Source organism: Brienomyrus brachyistius, unplaced genomic scaffold (genome assembly GCF_023856365.1).
Source record: "Brienomyrus brachyistius isolate T26 unplaced genomic scaffold, BBRACH_0.4 scaffold143, whole genome shotgun sequence".
NCBI classification, from domain to species: Eukaryota; Metazoa; Chordata; class Actinopteri; order Osteoglossiformes; family Mormyridae; genus Brienomyrus; species Brienomyrus brachyistius.
In genome coordinates this window covers 154,260-163,427 of record NW_026042418.1, presented here as the reverse complement: position 1 = coordinate 163,427, position 9,168 = coordinate 154,260, and the positions used below count along the sequence as shown (strand labels likewise).

Here is a 9,168-nt window from a genome sequence, read left to right as displayed (position 1 = left end):
ATATACGTGCCGCGGGATTGTTGCATATTTAATATAGTAAAATGATAACTTGTGATTGGTACGTTCCGTTTTCACGTTTATTACACTGTAAAAAGTGATCTGGGGTTTTAGTCAGATGGGCTAGTGTAATCATGCTGAGTGAACTCATTGCTCATTGTGACTAAGTAAGATCAGTTAGAACAACTCCAACTCACAAAAATACTCATGAACTCAAAATATTTCGTTCAATTAACTGCAAAAAATGCGTCGCAATCCGCATTTTACATAACACGCATGCGCACTAATGTTGCGCCAGGGTCACATGACACACAAAGCCCGATGAAGAAATTGCCCGCCATTTCGTCAAAATTGGAACCACAATGCTGTTAACAAGCAAGTACCTGGACACAGTTTATTAGGAAACATAGTTAATTAATAAACTATTCTGTCTTACACGGCCAGTTACCATAACCTTTTATCCATATTTTATATTTAGTTCGTTGTGATTATTGGACATAGATTAGCATCTTAGGTAGCTCTGGCTAGCCGTTGGTTGGATTTTTTATGATGATGTGATAATTTGGCTAACTTTTAACATGCCGCGTTTTATTTTTAGTATAAGGTTAAGGGTAAGTGGATACGCGTATATTATAGCAAACTGATCTCGCTTCAAGCGAAAATCCGTTTCAATCACTGGAGTGTTTTAACGTAAACTGCGTTCAATCATGCATGTATGTGTAGCAGAGAAGTTGTTAAATCTTCAATATTTATATAGCTCATAAATCATTTCACCAATAACGGGATAACTATAAGGAAGAGATTATTTAACAATCTTGTTTTGTTGAAGATCCTATTCAATGTACGTAGGTTGTGCTTTTTTTTGTTCGCATTATTGGAAGCTCTTGTGAATTTTGTTTTTTTGTCGCCATGCTTACTTAAAACGGCAAGTTTTACCCTCTGAGGAGAGGTAGGTGGCTTGTTCTATGTTCCTGAAATATTTATTAGTTATATATACTGAAACGAGTTTAATCATATGTGATTCAAGCGGTTGTGGGTTAACATGTAATCTCCTTCCTCTATAGTGCCTTCTTGAAGATTTCATTCAGCACAAAGTACGGTAGCCTGAAAAGAGAAGACCGTCTACAAAGGCAAGGGCAATGTTGAGTATTGTTTCTGGACAGCTTGCTGGAATGTAAATATTACTGTCACTTATATTTAAGTAAATAGTGAAAGGCCAGTGTACTGTCACAAGTTTTTAAAATGTCCCTTCTTATTGTAGATCGTCAAAGAATTCACCAGGCTGATGTCTATGGACCTCACTTTGTTCTATGAGCGTTTGGACAGTCACCTGCTCAGACTTCTTCAGTTGTTGAGGTCAAAGCGCTTTGAGGGGAGTAAAGAAATGACATCCTTACTGGAGAGCCTTGACAAGGATGTGAGTATATTTCTGCTGGGTCTTTGTGGTCATACAGGTGCTTCTTGGATACCTCGGGTATGCTGTGCTTGTTCCATGTTGTGAAAAGCTCTCTGCATGAGTGGAATATAGTCTCAGTCAAACATTTCAAATCTTATCAACCAAAGGTGCTGTACACTGTGTCACTTTCATCACATATACATGCACAATTTTTTTACTACTCAGAGCTCAAACTTCAGGGGTTTGAACAAAACTAAAATGCTTTTATTTGACATGGTAGTCTGTAGCATAATGGTTAGGGAACTGGTCGCGTGATCAGAAGGTCGCAGGTTTGAGTCCCAGACTGTTAAAGGTACCACTGGTGAGCAAGGTACCATTCCCAAGCCCTGGACCCTGGCTGCTACCTATGTTAGCCGCCCGCTGCTCCTTCAGATGTGTCAAATGCGGAGGTCACATTTTGTTGTGGTGCTGTGCTGTGCTATGTTCACAATGACAATCACTCAGTTTTTCACTTTTCTTTCATTATGTGTGTAAGGTGAACACCCTGCAACTGGCAGGTCTTCATCACTCATTGTTAGCAGTAGTTTACACACCTATATTATGTAACAAGTTGGGTGGGAGAATGGATCTTTTATGACTAGGGAGAAGGAGTGGGGATGGAAAGAAGTGAAGGAGAGAGAAAATGAGGGGTAAACTCTTACTTCACCCTACTGTTGATTTATCACTTTCTTTTTACTTTTAGGTAGGGATGCACGATATTTATCGGACAGATAATTTATCGGCCGATATTTTTATTGCCCCGAAAAAATACATTAAATCTGATAAAGTTGGCTAATAGAATTGGTGAAACTGCTTGCTGGCAGATAGCGCCTTTTAAAAGGGGGCATTTCACTCATGATGTCTGACTGGAAACAAGCGCCAGCACACCACCAACACACCTTCATCGGTCTACAAAAACAAGCACCTGCATAAAACCGTATCAGTGACATCTTTCACCATGTAAATGCTCACTCCCACATGGAACTCCAGCACGTGCTACAGTTCAGTCAAATCCTCCCTTTTACAACTCATATTTTAGCTGATTGATAGCAGCATCCAGCATTCTGCTTGCAACACTGCCACTTGCTTGATATGTTCAGTGTTAATTACGGACATGTGTTCATCACCTTATTGTGATGCAGCTGAGTGTCGTGCGCAAAAGTTTTCTTATTGTGTATCCCCAGTTTTAGATTTCAAACTAAAATAAATATTACTCGTGTGTTTTGGCAGGTATCAAACCAAAAGAAGAGGGCAACAGCTTTGCATGGTCTACCGTGGTACATGAAGGAAAATCCATCTGCATTCATGAAGATGTGTGAGGTAAGAAGTGTCATGTCATCCAAAAAGCTAATTCACATGGAGCAGGGATACACTTGTGCATTATTTGGCAAAACTTTCCTAAAGAACAAACCCTTGTATTTTTTCCTAAAGCCCACGGATCCTGAGGAGGATGTCATCAGGGGAATGCTCACTGGAATACTCTTAGTTGCTGAGGATGTGAAGGAGCCCCTTCCAGCTTCCTACAATGATATTGCCATTGTGGTTGAAGAAATTATTGTCATTCGCCACTTGCGAGATGTACCCAGTGCTTTTGTCAATCTGATGGGACTGCTGTACATTCTGAACATTGACTATCCAAAAGACTTGAAGTACACTTTTGAAGTAATTCAACGACTATTCATGGGAATAGGGCTGGACGCATGCACTGCCAGAGTCCACTCTCTGAAGAATAAATTGTTCATTTAATTAGATATAATGCAAGCATCTTCATTGGTTATGTTTTGATTTTCTGTGTCTTGATGTTCTTGCTGATCTTTGAAGCAAATGTGTCTATATACTTACTTATATTTACTTATACACTTTATGTATTTCAGCCCTATTCCCGTGAACAGAGGCATTTTTGTAATATTTAAAGTATCTCTTTAATGTATCAGCAAGACACTATATTATTTTTATTATTATTTTTTGGCAGCTGTACAATTGACATTTAATATTTTTTGTTGTGGCTGCTCTGTTCAGAGGAAATGTGTCTCTGAGACACAATTTTATTTGGTTTTAAAGGAGCCTTGAACGGAGTTTACATTTGAGCAGTACCTATACTTTTGATGTTAAGATAGTTGACCATGTGTCTTAGTTGACATTTGTCTGCAGTTGAGAATAAATATTCCAGATTGAAATATGTCTTGGGTTATTTTCTATGCTAATATTTGTTGGACTACTTCTTTTGTAGATTAGTAGTAGCTTTGTAGGTATTATTTGCATATCCTGGTAGGTTTTGTAATGCTCTATCAACCTCTGTAAACTTAACCAAACTAAATTTGAGGACTAAGTTGAAAAAAATAAGTATTTTATGTTGAACAAGCATGATTCACATTTGTAAAAACAACTTAATGAATTAAGTTCACCCAGCATTGGTTTGTTATTTTAGCTAATCTTTTTTAATCCAAATTATTTGACACAAAATGTTCAGTCAACATGCTTCATGTTGTATCAACAAATTATTTTAATTGTAGTTAATTTATCACTTTACATAGATATGACTTAACTCTGTCAAAGCAACAAGATGACTTGACTAAGTCAAGTTGAGTCAATGAATAATTTTTTACAGTGTACTATACACCACTATTTTAACATTTAAAGTATATTTAAGGTGAACGTTAATCGGACCACCTATTTTTATGTAATAAGACGCAGAGTTAATATGAAAAAGTGGATATAGAAACTGGATGGGTGGAATATAAAACGCTATCCAGCGATCGGTCGCACAACAGGAAAACACACGGTTGCAATCGGCTGAGGAAAAAAAGGTGTAAGGACATGGAGAGAAGTTTAAGTTAGCCGAAGCTCAAAGCCGTGTCCCGTTATTGAATGGCTGCATGTTCGAGGTAATCGGCGTCTTCATGGATATTCAATTGTTAAAATGGCTAGTCCGAATACATAACGAGGTACTCTGCATACAGACATTTATGCATTACTCAATATTTCTGTTCTATATTGCATTTTAAACGGGTTTCTTCCTTAGAGCTTGATGAAAATTAACGCTACATTTAATTCACAAAAAATATAATGTTATATGTACATCGATATTCAGTGTTTAGTAAATTTAAAATCGCTGAAAATAGGCCTACACATTTTTTTCTTAAAATGACCAGTTGTACTAGTTTTCTATTCTGGAATGTTCTTTTTTTTTAACAAATATTTTGTACGACTTCTCCCAGTAAAACCGAATAATACTCTATGTTTAATTTATTAATTTGTTAAATTGTCATTAGATTTCATAACCGAACAAATCTTAGTAAAGTCTCTTTGAGTGCAGGAAATATAAAGATTATTTAAAAATGTATATTTTAGTCAATTGTGTTACGGCGATATTTCTTCAGTCATTTCAATTGATTTTGTGAGAAGTTACGGTAATCGTTTCATAAAAAGTTTACACTCAATATACTTTGAAGAGATCTTTTTAAAAATCCGATTTTCATTAGATTCAATAAATTCATTGTTTTCTCCATGCGAAATGATTGTCTAGTATATTATTATGCTATAAATAAGTTGCGAATTTATTATGACAACCAAATCATATGTTAAGCAATGGTGGGTGACTATACAACAATGAAAGTGTAGATCTCTCAACGTATGATTTGATTAAATTTAAATGTAATAAATTCATGTATTAGAAACATTCCAGGCGACAGTGAAACTCAAAGATGAAAATGACGGTTGTAACAGGATATCCTCATTTTACGTTGAAACAGGCTGTTCCAGCCTGTGCCACCGGGTCGTTAACCAAGGCGTGTTTCTCCGCGGAGATGCGCGCACTCGATGCGCCGCTTTTAACGTACCACTAGAGGGCAGAATAGCCTGCGGGTATTTTTAATCTCACTGCAAGCTGCATGCATATTCCTGCTCTGAGGTCAGACGTTTCTGCTTTTGCCTCTTTCTTCTGCAGGGTCTGATATTCATTCTTCTCGCTATGGGTGGACCTGACTTAAGGTGAAGACACACATTTTGTAGATGTCATGTATTTTTGTGCACAGGCCAGTGTTTCAGCATTCAGTTCTTAAGCATGTGTTCCGCTCTTCAGCCCTTTACGAATCCTTTTCGTCCCCAGTCTTCTGCTGACACCGCAAAGCCGTCACCCCCCCCCTCCCCCTTAACCCCACCCCCACCTCTGAGCACGACGGGTCCTCCATTCTCCATCTCAGAGTGGGGTGAAAGGGTCGCGAGGCAAAAGGCTAGAGTGGATGGCTTTCCGGACACCGCGGCAGGTGCGAGAGGCCTAATGTGAACTGGGACGCATAATCAATTCAATTCATCATCTCAAGAACAAGGCCCCTTTGTTCCAGCCACAATCACCAGTTTCTGCGAGGTAGCAGAGCATTTGAACTGAACACGCAGTAATTATAATATCACGCTGTCATTTATTAGTGTAACAGATGCTGCTTTGCGGGGATAGACACCTTACGATTGCACTACAGATATGAAGCCGTGACACCGAAGGCAATTTGCATTTCATTATATCACGAGGGACCGGTCCGCCCTGAGTGGCCGGGAGCAGCAGGCCGGTTCCTGGCGGCCTTCATGTACGTTGGGAATAACATATGTGTCTTGCAGAGGTGGTGTGTTGTGGGTTTGTGTCCCCCTTGTGCTGCTTGCGGGAATTTGCACATACAAGGTTTCCCTGTCTTTCCGTAAGCTTCCTCCTGGCCCTGTGGTTACTCTGGTTTCCTACCACTATCCGAAATCATGCAGTTTAGGTCAATTAGTCACTCTGAATTGGCCAAAGTGTGTTATTGTTTGTGTGTATGTGTGTGTGTGAGAGAGAGAGAGAGAGAGAGATGCTCAATGATGGCATCCCATTTACCTTGCCTCTTGTCCTGCACTTCCTGGGTTGGGCTCTAGCCCCCCCCCCCCCCCCCCCCATACTGATAAAGAGTTATGAAAAATGGATGGATGGGAATCCATCTGCAAAAATCAATAGACAAATGGCTTCTGTAGTGAGCTGAGAGAGTTCAGCTGGGACCTGAACATTCTACGCTTGGATCCCAAAAGGAAAGGTGCCGCTGCCAGTTTAAACGGCTAATTTGGGAACAAATGTCATTCATCGATAACTACGAGTGTGACTGCGGAGGTCCAGAATGTCTCTGAGAAGTAACCGTCACTCAGTCAGGATCAATGTATGTTTGCATGGCTCCCGTCCCAGGGCAGCCGGCTCAAAGCAAACGACAAAGGTCTGACGACCAAAACGGCATGACGGTCGGACATCATGGCCGTTAATGCTGTAGAGTATCAGTGTCCGAGCATAACAGAGCAGAAGACATCTGAGGAGCGGGAACACAAGCGATTGCTGCTCTCTGGTGAAATGATATCCGTCTGGCTTTGTAAAGCCAGAAATGCATTTAATGCTGGAAATTTTATATGACGCTAATCAAGTTTTTTAAGCATAGAGACGGGGCTCCAAGATGTCAGCTTGTGACTGGTGCAGTCAGCTAGTGAAACCCTAACGCTAAAAGAAACCACGAAAAACGTTACACCTGCTCATTCAAGGAAGGGGTCAGACTTTCACTGCTGTGTCGCCAATGACAGAGACAACATACAATCCATTTTCTATTCTGGTAAAAACTTGCAGGATATTTTTCTGCACCTAAGCTGGTCTCTCTGGGGGTGATTCCTGGTACTACAGCACTCCTTCTCCTTGCTGTGTTTGTGCGGGAAACCCGGTGCTGTTGATTTTAAAAAAATACTCAAAGCAGATTTATTGCTTCCGATTGCGTTGGAGAAAAAAAAAAAAGAGAGGGGGCTGAAATGCAGCACGCAGACCTGCGATCGACCCTCACCCACCCCCCCTCCCTCCCTTTGCTTCCGGAGAGGAAGAAAGTGAAAGAGAGGCAGAATCGCAGGGGCAGTGGGATGAAAGGAGAGGACATGGGGAGGGGGGGTTGTGGTGGTGTAGGGTTTGGGGGAGGAGAGGTACATAGGGGTCACAGATTGAAATAATGAAAGGACCAGTGGACGTTCCAAACCCTCGGCCTCCTTTCCCACTGACCCATGGGGCGGCGCTCCACACAGCCACACCCGGACCATGATGGAGGGGGGGGGGGTCACACAGAAATCTCTTCAGGAGTATCCATGGTGGAAACACGGTAAAACCCCAGCAGCTCCTGAGAATTGATACACTGGTGCGAAGCAATCTGGGGATCACCCTCACTGCCCTGCTGCCGTGTTTCAGCACCTGGTCTCATGCCTTGTAGGTGGTCCTAACGAATTTAGGGTGTGTATATGTGGGGGGGGGACTCCTAATTAAGCAGCTTCTGCTGGTCTGTCAGAGGGGTGTGGCCACCCCGCTCACAAAAGCCACCCCTGCTCATAGTGCATTATGTCTGATTGGATGGGGGGTGGGGGTGATCTTTTCGGAGCCCTCCCCTCTCCCAAGCATGGGTTTCCAGGGCTGTTAGTGCAAGGCCAGTCTGATTTTTGCCACTTGACCCACAGGAGCACAGACAGTAAATGCACAGGCAGAAATTTCTCCTGAAAACTGGCCGTCTCAGGGAGTGAGGAAGAAGAGGAGAGGGAGAAATAGCAGGAGAGAGGAAGAGACAACCGGAAAGAGGGTAGACACTTTTGTGGATTTTATTCTGGCATCTCAAACATCGTCATTCTCTGTGTCTTAAAGGTGTCCATTTACCTGCTTGCTGGGGACGCAGACAAAGCGCAGGCGTAAGCACAGGGCTACTGTGTGTCCTGTGATGGGACAGACATTGTAATCAATCCTTCGTTGGCCTGCCATCAATCACAGGGTAGTTTTTCCATCAAGAACATCAAGGTGCTTCATAACTCATCCCTGTTATTTTTATTTATCTCACCTTGAATAAAATAATATCAGAATAATCTGAAAGGCCACAGAGGAACTCTGAATACTGAATAATCACAATAATACACTCCGTTTTAAATTTACAGTCTGTTTCAGATCTTACTTATCTGTGATCCATTATCTGAATTTAGTTTATTGCAATTCATTTAAAAATAGCAGTTTAGGATATGTATCTATCTTAAAATATACAATTAAAGTAGTTTTTCAAACTATATTAATATTTTGGACTATTTTCAAATAATAGTTTAATTGGAACGAACTATCCGTACATTTTGAGCAGAGGCTATAATGCAACAATTACCGTTTTTTGAATTTAAAAACAGTCGTTGGAAAAACGAACTGTTAAATTCTTTCATTAAAAATATGTGTTCCATCTCATGAAATGTGTTAAGAATGTATTCCTGTTAAAATAAATATGTCGGAGCTATTAGAAAATATTTCAAATATATGAAATTATTATTTCTTAAATATGTTTTTGGTTTTACTCTTACGAAATCCAAATAAAATCAAGGTAAAATCCCAGTTAAACAAACATAAAAAGCAAGATGTAGGCAATTTTTTTTATAAGAAACTTTTCCAAATCTTTTGTTTTTGAGATCATATTTATAATAAGATTGTTCCGTAGATGTCCACTGTTTTGTTTATTTTTTTCAATCGATCTGATTAAATTTTAGTTTGAAACATTAATATTTTGTAGCTTTAATTGACGTCACATTCAGTTTTTTGTAAGTTTTTTTACAGGATTTGCTTTTTTCAAAACACATTTCCTAGCACCTGTTAAATTATGTCAATGCTTAACAAAATGTTAAGGAATTTATTATAATGAACGATTTTCTTGCCTTACAATTTTATGTAAAATCGCAACAAA

General features: G+C 40.0%; 1 long non-coding RNA gene across 1 annotated transcript; it reads left to right on the top strand.

Moving 5' to 3' along the window:
* The first annotated feature begins 101 nt into the window (after positions 1-101).
* LOC125728006 (uncharacterized) lies at positions 102-3,168 on the top strand. The gene is made up of 5 exons (XR_007388894.1): positions 102-946; positions 1,062-1,138; positions 1,259-1,414; positions 2,663-2,752; positions 2,864-3,168. It is a non-coding gene; the product is annotated as an uncharacterized LOC125728006 (long non-coding RNA).
* The last annotated feature ends 6,000 nt before the right edge of the window (positions 3,169-9,168 follow it).